The sequence below is a fragment of the Pongo pygmaeus genome, chromosome 5 (genome assembly GCF_028885625.2).
Source record: "Pongo pygmaeus isolate AG05252 chromosome 5, NHGRI_mPonPyg2-v2.0_pri, whole genome shotgun sequence".
NCBI classification, from domain to species: Eukaryota; Metazoa; Chordata; class Mammalia; order Primates; family Hominidae; genus Pongo; species Pongo pygmaeus.
The window spans coordinates 33226460-33252978 of record NC_072378.2 but is presented as its reverse complement, the minus strand read 5'-3'; the positions used below and the strand labels follow the sequence as shown (position 1 = coordinate 33252978).

At 38.5% G+C, this 26519-nt stretch overlaps 2 long non-coding RNA genes across 2 annotated transcripts in view; one reads left to right on the top strand and one right to left on the bottom strand.

The window, feature by feature from the left end:
* Positions 1-203: 203 nt before the first annotated feature.
* LOC129038178 (uncharacterized) lies at positions 204-16650 on the bottom strand. Its single transcript, XR_008503094.2, has 2 exons — positions 15859-16650; positions 204-9945 (listed from the first exon to the last, which is right to left on the bottom strand). It is a non-coding gene; the product is annotated as an uncharacterized LOC129038178 (long non-coding RNA).
* Positions 16651-24299: 7649 nt separating this feature from the next.
* LOC134739711 (uncharacterized) overlaps positions 24300-26519 on the top strand; it is a 31283-nt gene continuing 29063 nt past the window's right edge. The window contains exon 1 of the long non-coding RNA XR_010126687.1: positions 24300-24363. This is a non-coding gene — a long non-coding RNA (uncharacterized LOC134739711). The remainder of the gene's footprint in view (positions 24364-26519) is intronic.

Below are 26519 nucleotides of genomic sequence, written 5' to 3'. Positions count from 1 at the left end.
TTCTACTGGTACAAAGAAAAATATCTTTGTCTTCCCTTTTAATTTATTTTGTTTGAGACAGAGTCTCACTCTGTTTCCCAGGCTGGAGTGCAGTGGCGCGATCTCGGCTCACTGCAACCTCCGCCTCCTGGGTTCAAGCGATTCTGCTGCCTCAGCCTCCCGAGTAGCTGGGACTACAGGCATCCGCCACCACGCCCAGCTAATTTTTGTATTTTTAGTAGAGACGGGGTTTCACCATATTGGCCAGGCTGGTCTCAAACTCCTGACCTTGTGATCTGCCAGCCTCGGTCTCCCAAAAGTGCTGGGATTACAGGCGTGAGCCACCACGCCCAGCCAATTTTATTTTTTAATTAAACATTTCTGAGACATTTTAGCTTTAATGAAAATGTTTCCAAAGCATGTTCAAAGGGTAGTCCTTAGTTTGATGGTCTGAAGAATGGAATCATTTATTAGTGGAGTTCAATAAATATTTATTCGCATTTATACATACAAGGTCCTTTGGACAGAGTAAGAGACATAAGACACCACCATTCCCTGAAAGAGCACACACAACAATTACATAGATAAGACCAACACACACATTTGAACTGTGGTATTGAAACTTAAAAAAAAAAAAAAAAAAGCCTAAAGCCCTCTCAGTAAAAAATAGTTGAGTACTTATCGACACTTACATGTTTATTTATACATTATCCCATGTACTAGCATATGGCTTGACTGTATACACCAAAACTCACACTGTAACAAATAGAAAGTTTATAAGTTACCAAAATAAATAGAAACTTTAACACTTCCTTCCTGTATCCTCAAGGATCATTTGCACATTCCCTGTAGTGTGCACATTCCATTTTGTAAACCAGTGTTTTTAGAAAACAATGCCTTCCTGTATATAACCAAGCACTAAGTTCTGTGTTACACATTAAAAAAACCATTTTAGAGTAAAGAGAAGTAAGAGCAAACCCAGACTACTAGAACTGGTAAACGAAAGGAATAGCATTCAGAAAACAATGTATATTCAATAAATAGATAAAATAATAGGAAACATTTGCTTTGGGTTCATGTCAAAGCCTATTAAGAAGGAGACATAGGCATAAGACAAAATGCATATGTAAAGGAAAAAGAAAATATAGAAATGTAAACATTACTTCCTTCTGGCAAAATGTCTTCTAGCCTTTGGTGAGGTATTTGCAGACATTTATAGGCTACACTCTGCCAATGATTTAAGGATCACACAGTGAATGCTTATTTTTATGTCTACAAAAAAAAGTTATAAAATTTAGTTATTCACACATTCATTCATCAGTGCCTCTTGATATTGGAAACGTTTCTCCCTATTGCTTTATGGATTGACTGTTCCTGAAAAGCTTGAATTATATTTTAAAAACTCAGCCATAAGCTTTGTGGGAGACAGAGTGTACCTGTCAAGTTCCCTCTTGTATCTCTGGCACCTCTCATAGCATCAGGCTCACAGTGAATATTCAAGAATGTCCTCTAGATGGTTGCAATATATTTGAAAATCTCAGCATTGAAAGGAATTGTGACAAACCACCTAAAAAAGTTAAAACTAATGAACATTCAGTAAATTCTGATTTTGATGAAACAGAGTTGTTCATAAGTGGACAAAACTATCCTTTAAGTAAACCCATGGGGACATTTGAGTTGAATAATTTATAGAGACTTATAATCTGAAAGAGAGTGCAGACATAGTCTCATACTCTTTTACCACACAGATAAGGAAAAGCTGGAGCTCAGAGAAACTTCAAAGAGCTTGCCCAAGGCCACATCACTATTTAGGAGCAGTTATTTTAATATGTAACAAATTATGTGTGATTAATCTTTTTCAGAAGGGGTTACTACAGGTTTTCTTAAAGTAACAGTATTAGATAATATTTTATAAAACTTAAAAACTCTATAACATAATGCTTTATAATGCTTAAGAATTCATAAACATTTAGTGAAAATATTAAAAACATGAATAGCAGTGATAAAACTGACTTCACGTTGGTGGTTATATCTGGGGGCGGTGAAAAGAAAATGGAAGGATTCAGAGGTATCAATTTTATTATAGTCACTGATTTATTAAAAAAACTATTGAAACAAATAGGACAAAATACTAAGATTTAATAAAGCTGGGTGTTTGGGTAATGGGGGTTCATTAGTCTTTCTGTGTGTTTAAAATACTTAATACAAATATTAAAACTAAAAATTAGTAAGAGATTGGTAAACTAATAGATTTTTTAAAATACTAAGCAGAGGAACAAAGTCAACTGTTATTTATCCAAAGAACCATTAACAGAAATAGATTATATATATTTATGCTAAAGGGTTTAGTCAACAAAGTAGATATTCTATAATTAGCAGCATGAAGGAGTTAGAGTACATCTAATGTTGTTATAATTAATAGTAAATATTTGTAACATACAGAAAATACATGGAACAACAGTCATGCAACCACTCCTCAAATACAGTTGTGCTGTTTGCACCTGACTTCAGGTCCACCTTTCTTTTCCCTCACCAGATGCAATTACTAGTTTAAAGTTAGTGCATATCATTTGTTATTATGTTGTGAGAATTGTCCTTGTGAAATATGGACATTTAGTTTATTTTAACGGTTGCACAATATATTGTAGAAAGGCAATACAACTTTATTTACTTTTTTATGCACTGATGGGCATCCCCTGACTTTCCACTAATTATAAGCAAACCTGCAATGAACATCCTTATGCATACTTCTTTGTTTTTGTATTTGAGAATGTCTTCAGGTCTCTAGGGCACGTAAACATAGTATTGCTTGTCTGTAGGATACTTGTCTCTTTAAATTTGTACAACACTGCATATGTGAAATAAGTAGTTGAAATAAGTGGGAAAACTAACCCTTCCACCAAGATTCTATGCAAATTCCCATTTCTTCACATTTCTCTTTCAGCATGTGGTATTGTTAGGCTATCTACCTTGAGATAATAAAGTTATTCTACATTTCCCCCCCAAAGCTTTAAACCTTTACCTTTTCACATTTAGCCTTTTATTTCATTTAAAATTTATTTTTGTAATGGTGTGAGGTAGAGATCTGGTTTCATTTTTTCCCCATGGTGATAGCCTATGTTCCTGCAATATTAACTGACTTATCCAACAGTTCTCAAAATGTGATCAGAGGATTCCTGGGGATGTTGGGAGGGAGAGATCCCTTGGATCCTTTTAGAGGGTCAACAAGGTCAAAAATATTCAGAAAATTAAGATGTTATTTGCCTTTTTTTTACTCTCACTCTCATAAGTGTACAGAAGAGTTCGCCAAAGACAACAATGGCACGTGATGAATAGTGATGACTATTTCTCTGATACCTAACAGATTGTGTGCCTGTGTATTGTATTTTCTAGAGTTTTCAAAGGTAGCGAGTTTACGGTATAAATATGCAGTTTTTAGAAATTATTTCTTTTCTACCATGCTCTTAGCAGCTATCTTCAGTTATACCTGTTATAATCTCTGTAATCTCATTATCTTCCAAGAAATCATTTTTAAATCCTAAAGTTTTTCCTGCTTTTACACAGAAACATAACAAAAATTATGTTTACTTTGTTGTTTTGCAATATATATTTTTCAAAAATGTTTTTAATTAAAAAATGTTATCTGAATAGGGTGGATGATTGGTTTTAAAAAGGGAGAAGAGAAAACACATTTTCTGGTGTCTAGATTGCCTATGTCTAGAGATGCTGAAAAGGATGACATTGACATATTAGCAAGTTATGTGATTCCTCATAAAAAGGAGAAATCTATTCCAAAGAAACTGAGTGCAACTATACATAACAAAAATATGTTGAAAGTGATCTTTCGTTCAGCTTTATAGATGTTAATAATTTATCATATTGTGTCTTGTGCAGTAAAACATTTTCAAACACTAATATGGTTCCAACAAAGTTGCAGTATCATTTTGGGACCAATCATTCAGAATTTATTTAAAAGAGGAATTAAATAACCTAAATATAGATGTAATACACTCTTTAAAAGCTTCTTACAGGATAAGCCATCTATTTTATTGGCTAGAGGAGCACACACAATCAAGAGAGACTAATAAAGGCTTGAACAGTTGACATTGCTGAATACCTGCTGGATGAAAAATCACCACAAGAATGCATAGTGCTGGCATTTTCCAATGATGCAATAACTTGTCAAATTAAAGATTTAACTGCAAACATAACGACTGAGTTAATATGTCATCTAAAGAATTGTACCTTAGCCTTACAAAGGGACTGATCTACAGATGCCTATACATCCTGTTTTGCTTTCATTCATCAGGTATCAGCATCAATTGACCATTGATGATCTTTTTTTATGTGAATTCTGGGCAACAGGGGTTCTGAAACATTAAAAGTGTTATATGACTTTTTTGAATCTGGTGGTTTATCCTCAACAACTGTGTTAACTGTGTTAACATTTGCACTGATGGTGCAAAAATGGTGGATTTTATCCAACGGTGGGTGAAATGACTGGTGTTTTAGCATGAATTAAGGCAATGGCACCAAATTTTATTAGTAGTCATTGTATTCTTCACCACCACACACCGTAGTAAAAAAAAAAATCAGTTTTACTAAAATAATGTCCTTGATGAAGTTGTAAAAATTATTTTCTACTAAATCTAAACCCTTAAGCACATTTAAAAAATATACTTTGTGACACAATGTGATGTACCCATAAAACACTTCTACTGCATGCTGAAATATAGTTGTCTTTAGGAAAAACACTTGTTTGAGTTGCAAGCTGAATTAGCCACTTTTTCTTTTCTTTCATGGAAACACCACCTTTTCACTTGGAAAAAAAACGTGACAGAAAATTGATTATTCAGACTTGGGAATTTGGCAGACATTTTCTTGAAAATAAACAGTGATACTATCACTTTAGGGAAAACAACTAGTTGTATTTGTTGCCAGTGCTAAAATTTAAGCTTTTAAAAGTAGAAGTTGGAATTTTGAAAAGCTTGTATCTGCTACTGTGGGATACTTAGAATTTTTTCTGATAGCAGCAGCAACATTAATGAATACAATATTTTTTTGAGACAGGGTCTTGCTCTGTTGTTAAGGCTGGATTGCAGTGGCATGAACAGGGCTCACTGAATGCAGCCTCAACATTATGGGCTCAAGTGATCCTCCTGCTTTCCAAGTAGCTGAGACCACAGATGTGCACCCCACTCTTGGAAAATTTTTAAAAATTTTGTAGAGATGGGGTCTTGCCATGTTGCCCAGGCTGGTCTTGAACTCCTGGGCTCAGACAGTACTCCTGACTTGGTCTCCCAATGTGCTGGGATTACAGGCATGAGCCAATGCAGCCAGTCTGAGTTTTTGATACTGCATGAAATGTTTGAACGTTTCGAATACCTGCATAATTCAGTAAACAGATATTTCCTAATGACCATATAATGTCACAGAATCTTACATGAGTAAAAATAATTTCAAAATGCAGGATAGGCCAATAGATTTCAATGACTTCCTGTTGTTTATCCCCTGAACCAGAAGATTTACACTCACCCTAGATTCTTACCTTTCCCTCAACCCCTTCATTCTATTACTCAGTACTTAGTGTAAATTCCACCTCCCAGACAGCAGACAGCTCTTAAGTGTATGCTCTCCTGTTCATTACTATTTCTAATGCCCTCATTCAGAACTCTGGCAACTTACTTTATGTCAAATCTCTTACATAGCATAAGAGGCCACTGCCCACCTCTCTAGCTTCCCCCATTTCACTGTATTGTCTAGTAAGCTGATCTTATTATAGCTTTTTTTTTTTTTTTTTTTTTTTTTTTTTTTAGACAGAGTCTCTCTCTGTCGCTCAGGCTGGAGTGCAGTGGTGTGATCTCTGCTCACTGTAATCTCCACCTCCCACCTCGAGCACTCCTCTCGCCTCAGCCTCCCAAGTAGCCGGGACCACAGGCGCTTGCCACCGAACAGGGCTAATTTTTTTTGTTTTTGTAGAGACGGTGTTTTGCCATATTGCCCAGGCTGGTCTCGAACTCCTGGGCTCAAGTGAGCCACCTGCTTCAGCCTCCCAAAGTGCTGGGATTACAGCCACTGTGCCCAGCCTATTATAGCTCTTTATAAAACAAAAAACAACAACAAAAAAACCCGAACATATTGATTCATGACTCCCTACCTTTGCATTGACATGATTCCTTTGCCTGGAATGTCCCCCTTCTTCTACCTGCTTGGGAAATTCCTAGCTATATCTATTAAAATTCTATTCAGATGTCTTTTTCCAGGAAGCTCTTCTTAACCTAACTCATGCCATTAAGAGTTATTCGCTTTATTTTTCTAGGTTATCTTCTATTTGTTTCTATTGTTGTACTCATCATTCTGTAAGGTATTGGGGCTCTGTAGAATTCCTGTTACAAAATTACTTTTTGGTTTGATAATATTTACCTACATTGAGCAATCCCATAAGAAACAGGCCTGTGAAACTCTCTATTGGGTTTCCTAAAACAATATTGTTGAGAGATTATTTAATTACCTAGCTTTCTTTTTATAGGGACTTACCAGAGAAATATATATCTGGTCTTATCACATTAGTTACTCTTCAGATTTGTTTTAGAAAATAGTCACCATTAACACCTTTTAGAATTGGTTGCTGGAAAGTTTCCAATCAAAATCGTGGTCCACCTCTAGCAAGCATGTAAAATTTTATGATCTCCAATTAGTCTCAGTTTAGACTCTAGTGAGGCATTTAGCTTCACAAAAACTGAAGTCAGGGATAGTCAGTTTTCCCATATTAGTAGAGAGCTGGGAAGTGCTGATGTGCACAACCTGCAGCCTGAAATGGTTGCTTTTTCTAAATAACAGTAAAACTGTTGCTCTCTGAGGATGGATAGGTGGATGCTATTTGTTGTTTGCAAAGCTTAGGGAACCCTGTGGTTGAGATTTTTTTCCAATACATGCATTTTTTTTCCTTTGCAAACGGGCTGTTGGATAATCGTTAATTTTCCCAAGAATATAATTATTTCTTTTATTGTTTAAATAGAGTTAACATTTATCTACAGTTTCACTTTCTGCAGTTTCAGTTATCCATGGCTTGAAAATATTAAGATATTTTGAGAGAAAGAGGAAGAAAAAGAGGCGTCAGTCACATAACTTTTATTACAGCACATCGTTATGTTTCTATTTCATTATTAGTTATTGTTAATATCTTACTCTGCCTAACTTATAAATTAAACTTTAACATGCGTATGTATGGGAAAAAAAATGTAGTATATATAAGGTTTGGTACTATCTGCAGTTTCAGGCATCCACTGAGGATATCAGAACATATTCTCTGCAGATTTAGGGGCAATTACCTTATGAGATTTTTTTCTTTCTGTGTAAACACATGGCGTCATAGTCCATTTTGTGCTACTATAACAGAATATCACAGACTAATAACAAATAACAGAAATTTATTGGCTTATAGTTCTGCAGGCTGAGAAGTCCAAAATCAAGATGCTGGCATCTGGGAAGGGCTTTTTTGTTGCATCATCACACAGAGGAAGGTGGAAGGGTGAGAGAGAGAGCAAGAAGGGGCTGAACTTACCCTTTTATAACATCACCAATCCCACCCTAATCACCTCTTAAAAATTCCACCTATTAATACTGTTACAATGGCAATTACACTTCAACATGAGTTTTGCAGGGGAGAAACATTCAAATCATAGCACATGGGTTAGGTGAGAAATGAAGAATGAGGTATACAACAGCATCCAGAACCATACCATATAGATTGCAGCTGTTTTGGTATAGAAGCAGCACAAATGTAGAAGCTGCATTTTTTCTTGATAAAAGGGCCCTGGAAAGATGACCAGCTATACAGTTTCCACTAGAGGAAATGCAGATAGGCTTGTATGACTTTAGAGTATGAAATATAAAGATCTGGAGTCTGTTCCATGTTTTTTCAGGACTGGTGTGACTATATTATAGGTAACAAAGGAAAGGAGCCTCCTTTGAAAGAAGCATCTAAATTAGGGATGGGATCCTCATTTGGAGGATGTTAGAAACTACGAATCAATGTCTCTCATGTTCAATGGAGCTCCCATTTTTATCGGTTTCATGAGACTATTATTAATTTATTTGAATCCAAGATGAGTCTCAAATATACCCAGAAGAAAAAAAAATTAAAAAATGAAACCAAGACTCCTAATGCTTTGAATGTTCATAACATTTGAGAAAAATTCGAGCCTGGGCTATATAATCAAAGTCTAGGATTTGTGAACCTATAGGGTTCCCTGTCACCTGTTTTCAAGAAAGTGCTGAGAAAAATTCCAATCTACACCTTAAACAATTAGGTTAAATGATTTAAAGAAATTAGCCTTCAGAGGACTGAATTTTTAATGATTTTTCTACTTGGAAAATGTGACTTCTAAATAAAAAAAAAGTGCTTGCTTATTATAAAACCTTGGTTCAAAGGTAAATACTATGTTCTGACAAGTGTAAAATAAGTACAAGCACATGTGAAAATAACTGTTAACTGCAAATGCTTAAGAAGTGTTCTTGTTTTCTAAAATAAACATTTCCTGTTCCTAAAAAGTTTTTGGATCAGAAAATGGAAAAATGTAACTCTAGTTTAATGGAGATATGCAATTTGACTGTAGACCAATAATTAATTGTCATAAAAAGACTTTAAAAATCCTTCTAGATTAATAATGTGTACAGGAGTCTTAGAGGATTACTCAGTAAAATAAATTCAAGGTAACAATATTAATCTAAGTTTCTTTAATATTCTTGATCTGGGTAAACATTTTCATAAGTTAATTTTGTGAATTTTGAGTTTAAAATATGCCCTGCTCTAATTTCACCATGTGTAAAATAAAAAGGCAACTAAAGTATTTTAGTCCATATAAAACCATGTTTCCACTTATAAAAACAGACTTTTTTTGGGACAGTTTAACAGTTACAGAAAAACTGAACAGGAATTACAGAGAGTTCCCATATGTCCCCTTAAGCCCTCTTCCCTTCAGTTTCCACTATTAGTAACATCTTGCATTAGTGTGGTACATTTGTTAAAATTGGTGAGCCAATATTGATATATCATTAAGTCCATAGTTTACATTAGGGTTCACTCTTTGTGCTATTTTATTGGTTGTTATATTTTATTGGTTTTGACAAAGGTATGACATGTATCCACCATTACAGTATCATTCAGAATAGTTTCACTGCCTTAAAAATCCTTTGTGCTCCACCTATTCATCCAACCCTTCCCATGGACCACTGGTAACCACTACCTTTTTACTGTCTCCATGGTTTTGCCTTTTCCAGACTACCATATAGTTGGACTCATACAGTATGTAACCCTTTCAGATTGGCTTTTCCTTAGCAATATGCATTTAAGGTTCCTCCATTATCCGGAGACGGTTTTAGTTGTCACAACTTGGGTAGAGAGATCAGGGGTCAATGCTACTGGCATCTAGTGGGTGGTAGAGACTGAGGTAGCTCATGAGCATCCTATGATGCCCAGGACAGCCCCCTACAATAAAGAATTATTCAGCCCCAAATGCCAACCATGCTTGAGGTTGAGTAACCTTGTGTTAAGCGTGACATGTGGCATGAGAAATGGGGCAGTTTTGGCTTATGTTGTGATATTCTAGATTCAGATATTTCCCTGAGCAGAGAGGCTGAAATGCTGAAAATTTTTCATTTGATGACCTTGATGCTTCCTTTCCTGACCATCGTAAAGAATGAATGGCTCCTTTGCTTTGGCAAGAAATACTGAAGGTGGTGGTTTTTTTCTGTTTGTTTTGAAATGAAGTCTTGCTATGTTGCTCCAGCCAGTCTTGAATTCCTGAACTTCTGGGCTCAAGTGATCCTCCTGACTCTGCCTCCAGAGTAGCTGGGACTACAGGCATATGTTACTGCACCCAGCCTTCAACTTATTTTTTTTATTTCATTCAGGTGACAAACTCATGCTGAAGTTCCCAATTTTTGTCTCAGAGCTAGGATATTCTAAATTTGTAAAAAAAAAAAAAAGTTAAGAAATATTAACTTTCTACAAAACACTCTAAATACTAACAAAGAGCTTGGTGAGTTCTCTCACTTACGTAAGCATATATACATACATATATATAGAGAGAGAGTCTTATTCTGTCACCCAGGCTCCAGCGATCCTCCCTCCTTGGCCTCCCAAAGCACTGGGATTATAGGGATGAGCCACTGCCCCCAGCTCTGTTGTTTATTTTGCATTATTTCAAGGCAGTGGAGGCAAAACGCTCAACATTAATTTCTCACAGATCAACATCACATCTTGGAGTAAAACAAACACATATTGAAGGTATTTTAATGTATGTTTTCTTGAACTTCTTCTGACTAATAGGGGAAATATTTTCATTAATTTTTACCAAAGATTTCTGGATCACGTAAATATATTTTTCTACTTGGGTAACAGTTTATAGTATGGTGTTATTTCTCTGTTCATTTATTTATTTTTATCACATACCTCCTAGAGTAAGATTTAATTTGATGGAAATGTTCTGTGGATTCTGCTGTAATTAATGCATATAATAGCAGTCAGTAATAGAATTTCTGTAAACCTATATTTATTAATTATCTAATACCTTCTCTTCATTTTGCTGTTGATTTCCACTAAGTAGATTAAATTGTGTTCTTAAAAACAGAAGTTCATTTGTGTATGGATACAAAACAAAATGTTCCCAAATGCAATCTTAGATGTGATGCTCTAAACTTTAGAAATCCAGCTTCATTTATTTTGGATTAATTTCTCCCGCTTGGAGGTTGACACACTCTTCTACATCTATCAAATGCATGATTATAAAATTAACCATTTTGTACAACAATGAAATTAAACACACACACACGAACTGTAAACTATACAGCACCATCTCTGTGTCATAGTTTTAAAAGGCACTTCCAGATGACATAAAAAATGAAGAGATATTTATTAAGAACCTATTGATTTTTGATCTCCAATTTTGTGTGTGGGGGGTTGTTTTTCTTTAACCCTAGTTTTATCTAATTTGAGATTCATCAACAAGGTATCTCTAAGTGAAAGAGCAGCAGGTATAATTATTAGTTATTTTATAAGACTTTGTGACTAGTTATTTTATAAGACTAGTTATTTTATAAGACTAGTTATTTTATAAGTCTTTGGTATAGTTCTAAAAACTAAAAGTGAAAGAACCTAATGTATGTATAAAAATAGTTTTGCAAGTCAAGTGGTTTCTAATTCTTTGCTTTCAACAAAATTGAAGAAGAACCTTATACTTGAGTTGTCAGCTGATAGATTATTAAAAATATTATTTAATAATAGCCCATTATGTGAGTTTTGCATACGACTAAGAAGAAATTTTAAAAATTGGGTGAAGTTGCCTCAACAAGTCTTTATTTTCTCATTCATTTATATGATCAAGATTCCTTAGTTCTTTCATGTTAAAATTTTTTAACTGAAATAATATACAGCCCAGATTCATTAACAATAAGTAACATTTGTCAACATGAAATTGGGAAAATAAAGTCCCTATCCATCTCATTAAGAGATGCATTTCCAGTTAAATTTTACCATTACAAACTTATACTTTTATTTACCAAAATGTGTATTACAGATTGAGCAACCCTCATCAGAAAATCTGAAATGCTCCAAAATCTGAAACTTTTTGAGCACCAATATGATGCCACATGTAAGTACTGTACTTAACACAACTTCGTTTCACATACAAAGTCATTTTAAATATTGTATAAAATTACCTTCAGGCTATGTGCATAATGTATATAAGAAACATAAGTGAACTTCATGTTTAGACTTGGGTCCCAGCCCCAAGATATCTCATTATGTATATACAAATATTTTAAAATCCAAGATAATCTGAAATCCAACACACTTTTGATCCCAACCATTTCAAATAAGGCATATCCAATCTGTATTGACATTATTTTGATCTCTAACAGTTGGTAATCCTATCTTAATCCATATAACTTTTTTTTGAGACAGCATCTCACTCTGTCATCCAGGCTAGAGTGCATGCAGTGGCATGATCATGGCTCACTGCAGCCTCGACCTCCTGGGCTCAAGTGATCCTCCTACCTCAGCCTCCCAAGTAGCTGAAACTACAGGCAGGAGCCACCATGTCCAGCAATTTTTTTTTTTTTTTTTTTTTTTTTTTTTGTAGAGATGAGGTTTCCCTATGTTGCCTAGGCTGGTCTTGAACTCCTGGGCTCAAGTAATCCTCCTGCTTCAGCCTCACAAAGTGCTGGGATTACAGGTGTGGGACACTGCACCCAGCCCATATAACTTTTTAAATACTTACAACAAGAAATTAAAAATTCAGTGTAAGAACATATTTTGTTGCAAAGAAGTATAATAGGTGGCTCAATAAAAGATTTCCAAGAACAAAGAAAAAAATTACATTAGGATGTAACCAGGGTTGAGAACTCAAAAAAAAAAAAAAAAAAGAAAAAGAAAAATTCTACATGGGGGGTAGAATAAAAATATGAATTCAAAGGGGGGGAAAAAAAGAGCAATGTAAAATTTCCAACCATTAAGAAAGAGGTTGTTTGTATATTTTTTAAATTAATGATAATAGGTGTCAAAACATTATGATATTTAGATTGAATTGAACATATGAGCGATTAACAGTTTTATTTTAAAGTGTTAACATGGAGAATATGTTGGAAATTATATATTTTTTTGCAACTATCTGGACACATACTGACAATTTTAGGTCTATCTAAGTCTATGGGAGGAGGCATATGACATTTCACAATCCTTGTAGGAGAGATGTGAAGGGAAGACCCCTGAGCTGTTCTTCCTCCTTGTGTTACCCCAATAGGAAAATGGACTTATAACTGGAGAAGAGAAGCTAGGTGTCAGCAGAGACATGATGGAGTGGACATTTCTTTCAGTCCTTTACCAGGAAGTCCTCTCAAACTGAGGAGGAACATACTAAGGGAGAGACACACTAGTCTTGAAGCCCTGGCATTCCTGAAGACCCACCTCATACCCCAAATTACCAAACCCCAAAGCTCTCTTCAGCTCAGTAGGTTGTCCTTTAATTTTCAGTAACTCTTCCCCACAGCAGAAGAACTAATTTTTCTTTTCCCTCATAATTTGAATCCGTCCCCCTAATTTATTTGAAGATGAAGATATCCTCTTTTACTACCAGTGAAAATACAATGACTTGAGAAAATTATCTGTGTGATGCCAGGGTAGAAGTGGAAGTTGTGGGCCCTCAAATAAACCACTAGTCTTATACTTGAAGCAGGATAAACAATAAATGCCAAACCCAAGGCAGAAACTAGAAACATGGAGGAAAAGAGGCATAAATGCCTCACATTGGACAGTTACATTCTAAGAAATCTTTCTTGCAGCAGTTACTTTCGTACAATGACCAACTTCCTCTGACTTCAAATTTACTCCTTATGTACACTTGGGTTAGATATTCCTTTGACTATCCAACCATACCATTGTATAGTACCATTTACATATGCATACATGCTCACCTAAGGAATTTTTTGTGTGTGTGTGTTTTTTTTTTTTTTTTTTTTTAAATCGAGTCTGGGACCTGGTTTCCTTCCATTGAGTCACTGGTGAAAAATTTAGTAAATCTACGAAGAGAGTTTAGTAAGTGTAAGAAGAGTCTGCTCATTGTGTGTGATATTCCAATAGATTCATGTGTTCTACACACAGGGATCTCTTGGATATAAGAGAGGCATTTCTCAGGTGTCTGGGTGACTTTCTGGTCACTATCCAGGTTCCTGGCTCAGCTTCCCAGGTCTTTGTGAATAAGCAGAGGGGATCCACATCCAGACAAGGCTGCTGGGGCTCTGACCAGAGGGGCTGGACATCCCTGGTAGACCTGACATTGGGCACTGAGACTCCTGGAAAACTTATGCTGTTAATTTTGCAGTTCTCCATCTTGACTGCTTCTCAGACTGACCATCAGTTGGTGGGTTTTCATCAGCCTTCTGCCTCACCTCCTCTGATGCAAGCAGCAGCAGGGACTCACTTGCATGCACTGGTCTTGTAGGCAGTGACTTTTAAGCCACATCCTCTGTCTACCAGGCTAAACTTGCCTGCCTGAGAGGCATACTCCTTCCATCGTCTATCGTACATCTGTGAGCTACCAACTCTGGCCCTAGTGCGACACTGCCAGAATGTTGTGTACCTCATCTATTTTAGAGTGGGAAGCCCATAAGGCAAACTGAAGAGGCCCCGTATCCTCACTCCCTTTCTGCTCAGTTTTTTCATCTATATTATCTCAACTTCACTCTACTAACCAGAGCACCAAGGAAGGGTAGGCTAGCAATTACATCTATGATGACTATAGAGAAGCGGGGAGATGACTTATGATCCTCTTTGTGCTGGATTCTCTACTGAAGGCATCTGACGGCTTCCGATTGCCCTGGTCTGAGAAGAAAGTCCCTCTCCACCTCTTCTTCCTTACTCTACCTCAGGCTGAGGGGCTCAGGCAACTTTTTATGTTGCATATGGCTTAGGTATCTCTGCCTCACTCCAGAAGGGACCAACCAATAGCCACCTACTTCTGAGGTCTAGTGCCCACAGACCTGGTGTTCATAAATTTAAGTTCTGGATTTAGGTCTCCTTTCCTGTAGCCAGGTGATCAGTGACTGGCAAAAATCAAGATCCCAGACTTCCTGAGTAACCTCATCAAGACTGAGGTAACAGCTCACATAGCTAGTGCATAGACAGATGCAAGTTACAAGTCTGAATCCCGTACACATTTGGAGGCTCCTTTTGGGACTGTTGGGATGCATGAAACATGGGATTTCACTCACAGTTGTGCTCACTATGTGTGACATTCCTATAGATTCACGTCCTCTACACACAAGGATTGTTGATCATTCTGAATTGTTGATTCCCATAAAAAATGAATACATGGTCATCATTGTATATGCTGAATTACTGAATATATATTGATGAGTCTCCAACACATCTTTACACGTCTGAGGAGTGAAAGAATTTCCCACAGATTAACTTCTGGTTCCCTACATTTCAAACCTCATTTCCCTTCCACCTCTGGCACTGGGTGTGGTACGGCTCCTTAGTGCTCCATGACAGAAGTGGCACAGGGGTAAAGTCATTTCTGGTGGGGGGAGGGGGATTTGGAGGAAAAAAAAGAAAGAGGATTGCCGGGGAATACACAGGGAGGGTTAAGAGAAATTCTGGAGATAAGGTCCACTCAATGGAGGCACATATAACCAAGCTGAGAAACGACATAGTACCCAACAGAGTTGGGAGATGTGAAACCCAAACATCAATCTCCACCTGGGCATAGAGGAAATACTGAGATTTCCAAGCAGGTTCTAGGTTCAGAGGAGAGAGCCCTTGGTTGGAAGCGCTGGTCTTGCAGGATGGGGTGGGGGCGTTAATGCAAACTTCTGGTCCAGCAGAGGTAGAAACAGACCACATCTAAGTAGCAGCTCAGAGGCAGCGGACTTGAGGGATGAAGATGTGAGGCCCAGAGGGTGGTGCCTGGCAGAGAAAACAGCTGCCAGACACCAAGGCCACCTCGGGTTAAAGGGAACAAGTTATATCCAAAAAAAAAAACCACGGTAAAAATAGGAAGAATAAGGATATCACCTGGAGTGTTCTCCTGAGACACTCCCCAAGAACCTGGATTCTTTAACAATCCCGCTAGAGCAGGGACACTCAGAGTACATACATCTCCCACAAAGTAAAGTGTCTGAAGGCCTGGGCAGACCCTTCTCCTTCCCCTTCTTTCTCCTTCACGGACCGGCCCGGAGGAGGCTCAGGGATGAGAACTACTCTCACTGCTGTCCCCCACCTCACCCCAACGAGAGAGGAATCTTTAGAGGTCTGTAACCCTCCTTCACCACCCCGCCTGAGCGCCTGCTGGAAAACACAATCACCGTCCCAAATCTCACCCTGCAACTGCATCCAAGCGCTTTCTCCCAGTGTTCGGGGAGCCGCCGGAACTCTTCTTCCAGGCAGACGTTCCCGGACTCTGCACAATAGGCACCTACCCTTGGGGTTTTGAGCCGCAGTGTCTGCCTCTGTTCAAGTATCCAGGCTCAGGTGCAGGCCTTTCAGTGCCGGCGGCGGGAGGCGCGCACACGGAGGACCCCCTCAGGCGTACTGCCGCCCGGGTGGCGGCGCCGGAGAGATTGCATCCTTGGGATCCGCGGACGTGCCCTGGGCGCTCCAGCTCCGCGCGCCTCAGACGCTGAAGCTATGATTGGCCTGGCTGAACGTCAATCAGGGCTCGGCGCCGTGGAGGCGGGAGAAACGCCATAGGCCGAGGCCGCTTAACTCCCTACGGGGTTATTCGCCGCCTCTTCTAGGATAGGCAAGTTTCCCCGAGTCGCTTAGGGGGCTCCCGGCGGCGGCCTGAGATGCTCGGCGCCAGGTTCTCGCGCCCTTGCGCTGGCTGAAGTAGAAATTTGCTCTGGATAGTCTGCGTTGTTCCTGGTCCCAGGGCCGTGGTCCCGATACTGCGCTTCCCGCTCCTCCAGTCCCAGCTCCCAGGCTCCGTCTTCTCCCGCTTGGCGCTGGAGAAACACCCGGAAGAAAGAGTCCCAGAGTGACTGCTGTGGCTCTGCGACCTGACTGTCACCTTTCAGGACTCTAGCCCTGGCTCCTTCTAACCTTCCCGTCCCTCAGTGTCCCAGGGAGGCTGCTATGCGGACAATTATTCATCAGCCGGAAGAAAAGGAGGTGCCAGTGTTAGGCGCAGAAGAGGGTTGGACCAGAAAAGCTGGAGAGAGGCAAGAGGGGAAAGAGGGGGAAGTGGGGAGGCGGGAGAAGCTGGGAGGGGTAACAGCTCGAGCTTTTCCTCTAGGGTAGTTTCTCTTCTCTCGGTGCCGCCCCATCTGCTTCTTGCCTCAGTTCCCCACTCCCACCCGTGCACCTCTGCGGCAGGCGTGTGAAAGGAGTGGGAGGGGGGGCTTTTGGTCGGGATATCTGGTCCTCCAGATCCCACAGCCTTGGCTGAGAACTTACTTAAGCCCACTCCAACTGACTCGATAAATGAGAATCTTGACCAGCCCACTGGTAGGTAGAAATGAGGGACGTCATCTATCCCTGAATGAAGTAACCCGAAACCGCAGGTCCCGTGGATGTGGGAATCCACAGCACTGGCTGCGCTCCTAAGGCTCCTAAGTCCACTTCCGAACCTCATCTTAAGACCCTGAAAGCCAGACTAGGGATACATTGGATTATTATTATTATTTTTTTATTTGAGACAAGGTCTCGCTCTGTCGCCCAGGCTGGAGTGCAGTGGTGTGATCTCGTCTCACTGCAACCTCCGCCTCCCGCGTTCAAGCGATTTTCGTGCCGCAGCCTCCCGAGGAGCTGGATCTACAGGTGCGCACCACCACGCCTGGATAATTTCTGTATTTTTAGTAGAGACGCGGTTTCACCATGTTTGCCAGGTTTGTCTAGAACTGTTGACCTCAAGTTAGCCTTCCGCCTCCGGCCTCCTAAAGTGCTGGGATTAAAGGCCTGAGCCTCCGCGCCCGTCCTACACGTTGGATCTTTTCCCAGACCTCCTCCTCAGACGTGGAGCGTACAGATGATGCTCCATCGGTTACTCTCATCCTGACTTTGGGACTGCCAGATAAAACTGGGAGAAACCCTACATTTACTCTTACTGTAACGTATTGGCTTGAAACTGCAGGTCAGAACCCATCTATGTTGAGACCAAAAGACTTTTTTTTTTTTTCCAAGTAGAATGAAATAGAATAAAATAGAATTGAAAATACTTGCCTGCATCACAGGTAATGAGAGTAACTATAGTTTCATGAAACTTTTGTTTCAGTTAAATATGTTTTTGCATGTGTGCATGTGTATCGGGAGGAGATATATATTTCATATATATATGTAGAGAGGTGGAAATCAACAACAAAACTCCATAATTTTTCTTATTTTCTAACAGTTCTTGATTTTGAGTAAAAATAATTATTTAAGAACAAAATTTTGAGCCAGCTAATGAAAGATCAGAGTCAAGCAGGCTCTCACTGGGGCCTAAATAGAGGTTCATCTTATTTGGCTTTTGCGTTTTTTTTCCATCTTGTGGACTCCTTTTAAGGCCCAGCAAGGAATTACCCTCCCCAAGTCTCCACTCTCTGCTTGGTTCAGCCATTCAGCTGTCTCTCGGGCTGTTTGATTAATAAAAAGTTCAGTAGAGCTATTTTATCCTATGCATGTGTGGGAAGAAGGCAATGCCAGTGATTCTTTTCTGATTTGACAGAAAATTCACAAATCACGTTATCTTCTGAAGATAGAGATTTTAAGCTCAAACATTATCACCAGAGAACTAAATTATTAAGAAAGATGAGTGGTCAAAAGTACAGATGTTTTACAGATTAAGGGTCATTTTGTCAGGTCCTGTCCAAAATATTTGAAGTCTAGGGGTTTGAAAAATTGTTAGAAATAACCGTATATGACAACAGTTTTCGTTTATTGTTCTCCCCAGCTTCAGGAGCAGGGGAAAACATTTTTTTCCTTCTTACCTTGCTGAGAATTTTTTCACTAGGGTTTCAAGGCTAAGAACTGAAATTCCAGCGTTGACATTGAATTAAAAAGAAGCAAGCCCTTTTAGGAAGTCAAATTTTATTATATGAGATGGAATATAATATTGAGATTACTTATTACTTAGGCATGGGATGGGGGGCTTTTAACAACAGACCAAAAAAAAAGTTGGAAGGATAGGAATGAAATAAAGCAAACTTTCATTATTCATAGATGATACAATTGTTTACAGAGAAAAATAATCTAAAACATAAGAATTAAGAGTTTGGCACAGTGGTTGGCTAAATATATAAACAAATCTATTGCATTTTCTATAAAAACAAAAAAGTAGAAATGTGATTAACTGGTTAATAAAATAAACTTACAGTACAGTTGACCTTTGAACAACATGGGCTTGAACTGTGCAGGTCTACTTATATATGATTTTCTTCTGCCTCTGCCACCCTTGAGACAGCAAGACCAACCCCTCCTCCCCTTCCTCCTCCTTAGCATATTCACCATGAAGACATGAGGATGAAGACCTTTATGATGCTCCACTTCCACTTCATGAATAGTAAATATATTTTCTCTTTTTTATGATTTTTTAAATAACATTTTCTTTGCTTCTCTGAGACAAGGTCTTGCTCTGTTGCCCAGGCTGGAGTGCAGTGTGATCATGGCTCACTGTAGCTTCAACCTCCTGGGCTCAAGCGATTTTCCACCTCAGCCTCCCGAGTAGCTGGGACTACAGGTGCATGCCACCCTACCTGGCTAAATTTTTAATTTTTTGTAGAGGTGGGGTCTCACTATATTGCTGAGTCTAGTCTCGAACTCCTTGTCTCAAGCAGTTCTGCCTCAGCCTTCCAAAGTGCTGGAATTACAGCCATGGGCCACCACACCTGGCCAACATTTTCTTTTCTCTAGCTTACTTTACTGTAAGAGTACAGTATATAACACATAAAAATATAAAATATATGTTAAATAACTTTATGTTATTGGTAAGACTTCTGATCAACAGTAGGCTATTAGTAAAGTTCTGGAGGAGTCAAAAATTATGTGCAGATTTTTTACTGCACAGGTGGTCAGCACTGCTAACCCTCGCATTGTTGAAGGGTCCACTGTAATCAGGAATAAATTCTCAAAAAGGAAAGGCATGCAAGATCTTAGTGGGGAAAATTAAAATCATTAAAAGAAGTTGAAGAAGTACTGCACAGATGGAGAGATATATTCATGGTTAGGAAGCATCAATATCATTAAAATGCCAGTTTTCCCCAATGTGATCTATAGTTTCATGCTATTTCTAGAAAAATTTCAACAAAATGTTTTATAGAATTGGACACAATGATATTAAAATGAAACGAAGGAACACAAGTTCAAGAAGCGCCAAAATACCATTGAAAATAAAGAGGAAGTTGAGGAATTTCCTGACTACATGAGAAGATACTATATACACCACTGGATTTAAGACCATGTGCTATTATTTGTGAGAGGGAGTAGACAACTGGGCCAACAGAATAGAATGGAAAGAGCGTCAGGACTCCTTGTATGTGAAGAATGGTCATTAAAGACCAGTGGGTAAAGGATGTATAATTCAATAAGTTTGAATTTATGACACTGGATTAGTGGATATATATACATCATAATAAATTCCAGATGAACTAAGGACCAACGTATTGAAGGCAAAACTGTAAAACTTTTAAATGAAAATGTGAAAGAAATATTTGTATGACTTCAAGGTAGAAAATTATTTGTTAAAAAGACACACATACACATTTTAAAAACAAAAATGTTAAGAAAAGATGAATAAATTTGACCACATTAAAATTAGAAACTTTAATCAAAATACACTCTAAAGGAAAAAAAAGGCCACAAACTAAACTTATTTATATCACACATAATTTACATAGGATCAATATCCAGAACATCTAAGAATAGCCCCATAGGAAAATGATCAAAAGATGTGAAAGGGCAGTTCACAAAAAGGGATATATAAAAGACCAATAAATATACAAAAGTTAAGCTCACAATAGTTATCAGAGAATTGTGAATTAGAACAGTCCTTGAAATAACATTTTAAAATCACTAAATAGACAAACATTGAAAAGTCTAACATTATCAAAAATCAATGAGGATGTAGGATGAGGGGAACTCATACTCTGATGGTGGACTTCAAACTGAAATAATCTACTTGGAAAAAAATTGGCATTTTGTAGAGTTGAAGCTGAGAATATCCTAAAGCATAGCAGCTCTACCCTTAAATATATATGTACCTTAGGGAAATTATTGAATAAGGCACACCAAGAGCAATGTGCAGGAAAAGTCATGAGAGCATTCTTTGTAATTGCAAAAAGCTGGAAACAACCCAGTGTCCATTTGCAGGTAAATTGATACACAAATTTTGCTATAATCGTAATGTGGAATTCTATGCAACATCAAGATCAGTGGAATACAGATACAATAATAAACTTGCATAATTCTTAAAATCATATTGTTGAATGAGGAAAACAACAGAAAAATACATTGTGATATTAATTATGATGTTAATTTGTTGTCAGAGACAAAGACAATATTTACTATGATGAAAAGCAAGATAATGATCAACTCCAAATTTGGAATAATAGTTGCATTTTGCAGAGAGGAAAGGAGATTCTAAGGGAAGACAAAGGAAACTTTAATGTTAAGGGTAATGTTCCATTCTTTCATGTGACTGGTGGGAAAAAATGGATGTTTAAAATTCTTGTAGATATGCATCACATGCATTACTTATTTGTAGAAAAATATTTCAAAAACTGGATCATAAGAAATAAGGAAAAAGATGTATAAGAAATCATTTGCATAGGGACAGAAGTAACAGGCAATTTGATGAAATTTATTGAGACAGAAGACTAAAAAATGAAAAAACATGGTAAATACAAAAATATGATGGCAGAAGTAATCCAGATATATATGCATTTGTAATGCCCATTTATATCATTGCATTAAATCTAAATTTTTCTGCTTCTTAGTAAAGTTGGTGTGTGTATGTGTATCTATCAAATTTTAAGTCTAAATTTTTGTTTCTCAGTAAAGATGGTGTGTGTGTGTATCTATCAAATTTTAAGTCTAAATTTTTCTGCTTCTCAGTAAAGACGGTGTGTGTGTGTGTGTGTGTGTGTGTGTGTGTATTTGCTATTCAAAAAGTGCTGGTGGCAATGGCTTATACCTGTAATCCAGCAATTTGGGAGGCCAAGGAGGGAGGATCACTTGAGCCCAGGAGTTTGAGATCAGCCTGGGTAACACAGTGAGACCCTATCTCTACAAAAATAAAATAATTAGCCGGGCGTGGTTGTGCATGTCTGTAGTCCCAGCTACTCAGGAAACTGAGGTGCAAGGATCGCTTGAGCCTGGAAGGTTGAGGTTGCAGTGAGCCATAGTCGCGCCACTGCACTCCAGCCTGAGCGGCAGAGTGAGATCCTGTCTCAAAACAAAAACAAAAACAAAAACAAACAAAAAGCACCTAAAACAAAATGACACCGAGTGATTAAACCAATGGACAATGATAAACTCAGGCAAATGCTAACAAAAATTAATTATGGATAGAAATACTGTCTTACTCCATTTTGTATTGCTATAATAGAATATCCAAGACTGGATAATTTATAAAGAACAGAGATTGACTTATTACAGTCCTAGAAGCTAGGAAATCCACGGTTGAGAGGCCTGCATCTTGCAAAAATCTTCTGGCTGCCTCATACTATGGTAGAAGGCAAAAGGGATAAAAAGAGAGCTGAGAGAGAGAAAGAGAGAGCACCCAAGTGCAACAGGTTGAATTCACAGGCTTTTAGCCTTTTTGTAATTGGCATTAATTCATTTATGAGGATGGAGTCGTCGTGACCTAAACACCTCTATCATTAAGCTTCACCTACCAACACTGTTGCATTGAATATTACATTTCCAACATACGCTTTTTGGGGACACATTCAAACCATTGCAAATACTAATATTGAACAAAGTAGAATAAATGATGAAGAAATTTTTCAGTGTCAAAGAAGGATACTTTATTATGCTAAAATGTACAATTCACCAGCTGCCCATAAATTATAAGCCTTCATATCCTAAACAAGTCTTTGAAATTTAGGGAAAAAAATATGCTTTGTTAGGAAGGATAAATTGACACATTTAAGAGCTTTTAGCATACTTTTAAACTAAACTGTCATATCCAATTTTAAAATAATATGAATGTAAGATATTTTGCTAAAGCAAATAATGATATTGTTATCAAATATTTATAAAATTGTGTACTCAACAAATAGTGAATACATATTTTCCCAAACATAATGCATGAAACCACAAAGTAAAATTAAATAGAAATTAGAAACTACACGGGCTATATTCTCTCACCAGTATAAAACACATACATAGAAAAACAAAACAAAACTAAAATAAAACCTCACCAAAACAATACTAACAAGAAAGCCTCCACTTGGAAACTTAAAGACATCTCACTAATTTTTGGGTTGAAAAGGAAATCAAAATTGCAATTCAAGGGAGTTATGTTTTTGCTAGGAATATGGAGGGAATTCAGTTCAGAATTCGTTTCTCTATATAGTACAGCAAAGAGAATGAAAAAGAAAACCACACAAGAACTTCATTTTTAGTGAAACTAGGAAACAAAAAGTATGGTTACATCCCAAATTGCATGTCATTTGTGCTTAAAGCAACGGAGAGCAGAACTGGGCACAAGAAGCCAAAATGTTGCTGTGGCAACAGATGAAAGTGTGGAGGAACTAGTGGTGCGGGATCTCAGAAAGGGCCCGAAAATATTCTCTCTCTAAGAGTAGAAGCCAGCCTAGGTTGGAGCTGTTGGCAGTTGGCCTGAGCTACAGTGAGGCCCAGATGCTGGGGGAGGCAGAAGAAGGCCCACATATTGGGGGAGCAGACATTGTTTTGGAGGTTCCAAGGTGGCAGATAACAAAGGATCCCTCTGGAATTCAGGGAGCCCTAACACCGTGGTAGGATCCTTGCTGAAATAGGTTAAAGTCCCAAAGTTGGAAAAAACATAGATGCAGCATATTTTAAGATAAACTTCACTGCGTTAGTAATAAAGGATTGGTCCTTCGGTTGTAAAACCTGGGAGGTTACTATTGCCCATGTCTTCTCTCACCACCCCATCATCCCACCCCCATCCAACAGGAGTCTTCCACTAATATCTGGTCCAGGAATGCTCAATTCATTCAGAATAAGTAGGAAAAGAAATGGCACAGTTCCACATAAATATGCCACAAGAAAAAAATGTTTACAGAAAGCAGCAAGGTTTCCCTCCAGAAGTAATGAAGCAACCTCAGCCATGAAGATCATGGAGCCAAAAGGATGACCTTCAGCAGAAGCAGTTACGAGCCAAAGAGGTCCAAGGACACTGAGGGAGGAGCCAAGTGGTAAGGGCCACCTCTGGCTGGGATCCAGGGTGCCCAAGTGGGAAAATGAGCAAGCCAGAGAGTGCTTGGTCTAGGGATTAAGGAAAGCACACAGGAATAGGTTGGACACCAAATTTGAAAATGAACAGTGAGAAAAATGCTGTGGGGACCAGGATTGAAATGAAGTAACAACAATTAAAATTACGTGATCCAGGGACAGAGACTTGAACTCAAAAACAGGCCTGTGTTGCCCATTATTCACAAGGGGAGCAGTGAGCCATTGTTAAAATGCCAAGGATTCCCAATGCAGTTTACTTGGAACTTTGCCCAGCGATGAAGGAGTCTGACTTGTCTTTTCTGTAATAGTTAGAATCAAAGAAAAATAAAGCATAGCTGGTGGGAGGGTGAGAAGCAAGCATCATGAACCAGGGTCTAATTCAAGGATCAAACTGCTTTCCAGTTCTGGCAGATTTCGGATTGCAAGGGGAATACAGCTGAGAGGCCATACTGGCACCTAGGCACAGTGAGGTGAGTCTGGCCACGCATTTTAAGAAGCCCCTGCAAAATGATACAGGTGGTTACTAAAAACCACCTCTGTCCTCTGGAAAAAAAGAAATAGCATCTCCCGGATAAGAATATCTGGGTCTCACACCTATTGACCAGGTCAAGATAGGGTTCAATTGGGGATGGGATATAATAAAAGTCATGGGTAAAGAAACTGGGCAGAGGCATAGTGCCTGCATGTTGGAGGTTAAGGAGGGAATTCAGTTCAGAATTCATTTTTCTATATACATTACAACAAAGGTTAAGTTTGGAGGTTAAGTAAGGATGCTGCAGCTCACTCGTGGTTGCTTTTCCTTCAAAGTACTCATGCTTCAGCTTACCCAGGGGGACTCAAGGAGAGGAATGTGTGTGCGCATATCTATCATCTATCTATCTATCTATCTATCTATCTATCTATCTATCTATCTATCTATCTGTCCGTCCACCTTCTAATCTACCTAAATCAATCACTGTGTGTAACTATTCCAACCACAATGGACTCCTATCATTCAATTTCATTTAGTGGTACATCTCAGGCCAGTTTACAGAAAAGCTGTAAAGGGCTGTAAAAGGCTGTATGAGAACATAATCTGAAAAGCGTTGCTCAAAAGAGCATATTATATATTATTTGGCATTTATGAAGAAATTAGACCTCACACTGAGCTAGTTAATAAAGATTTATAACTACAAGTGGGCTGCAGCATGTGATTCTGAACTTGACTATTTCCTTTTGCCCTTCAGTTTCAGACTATGATATGGATTGTGATTCTCTACCACCCCCTAGTGGAAATTCATTCATTTCTTTTTAAGTCCTGTTTCTTCTAATCATTTAGTCTAAATGATTAGACTAAATGAGAAAATTACATAGTAAATATCTGGATTCATTCTTGTTATAAAAGGTTCAAACCGGCCGGGTGCAGTGGCTCATGCGTGTAATCCCAGCACTTTGGGAGGCCAAGGCGGGCAGATCACAAGGTCAGGAGATCGAGACCATCCTGGTTAACACGGTGAAACCCAGTCTCTACTAAAAATACAAAAAATTAGCCGGGTGTGGTGGTGGGCACCTGTAGTCCCAGCTACTCGGGAGGCTGAGGCAGGAGAATGGCGTGAACCTAGGATGCGGGGCTTGCAGTGAGCCAAGATCGTGCCACTGCACTCCAGCCTGGGCTACAGAGCAAGATTCCATCTAAAAAAAAAAAAAAGTTCAAACCATACAAAAGAGTGTGGAGTAAAAGGTCTCCTTTGTTTCTCCCTCCTCCCCATTCTATTCTAGGTCCCAAGGGTAACTGTGTGTAGTTTGTGTTATGCTAGGATATTTCCTGTGCTTTTACACATTCCAGGTATATGGCAGGAAAAATCCTGAGACATCAACTGAAGATTGTTTTCCTCAGGCATCTTTCTACAATAGAGGCAGATAACGCATTTCCCCTCATGCCATGGGAGACAGACCACAGCAAAACAGCAATGACCAAAAGATTAAGATTTTTCATTTAAAATTTTACATTTGAAAACCATGGTAGGCCAGGTGTGATGGTCACATGCCTTTAACCATTGAGGAGGCTAAGGCAGGAAGATTGCTTGAGCCCAGGAGTTCAAGACCAGCCTGGACAACATGATGAGACTCAGTCTCTACAAAAAAAAAAAAAAAAAAAAAAAAAAAGAGAAGAAAAAAAAATTAGCTGGGCATGGTGGCGCTCACTTGTGGTTTCAGCTACTCAGGAGGCTGAAGCAGGAGGATCGCTTGGGCACAGGAGGTTGGGGATACAGCGAGCCATGTTCAGGTCGCTGTACTCCAGCCTGGGTGACAGAGTGAGACACTGTCTCAATAAATAAATAAATAAATAAAATAGAAAACCCAGTAGAGGCCAAATGAAAGAAAGGTCTTTGGAGATGAAAAACCTTAGATTACTAGATATCTGAAGTCAGCACTTGTTCCATAAATAATAGATTTGGGAAGAACTCCGGATAATCTTAGAGCCAATTTTCTTCTGTGGAAGTGATAAGAATCCACAGGCTGAAGAGAGGGTGTCAGGAACTGGTTTTGGGGTCTTGCACTCTGTAATCCAGTTAAACTGTGTGACAGAGGGTCAGTGCCTCCTCCAACTCAGATATTTTGGGCATACAAGGGTGGGATCAAAGAG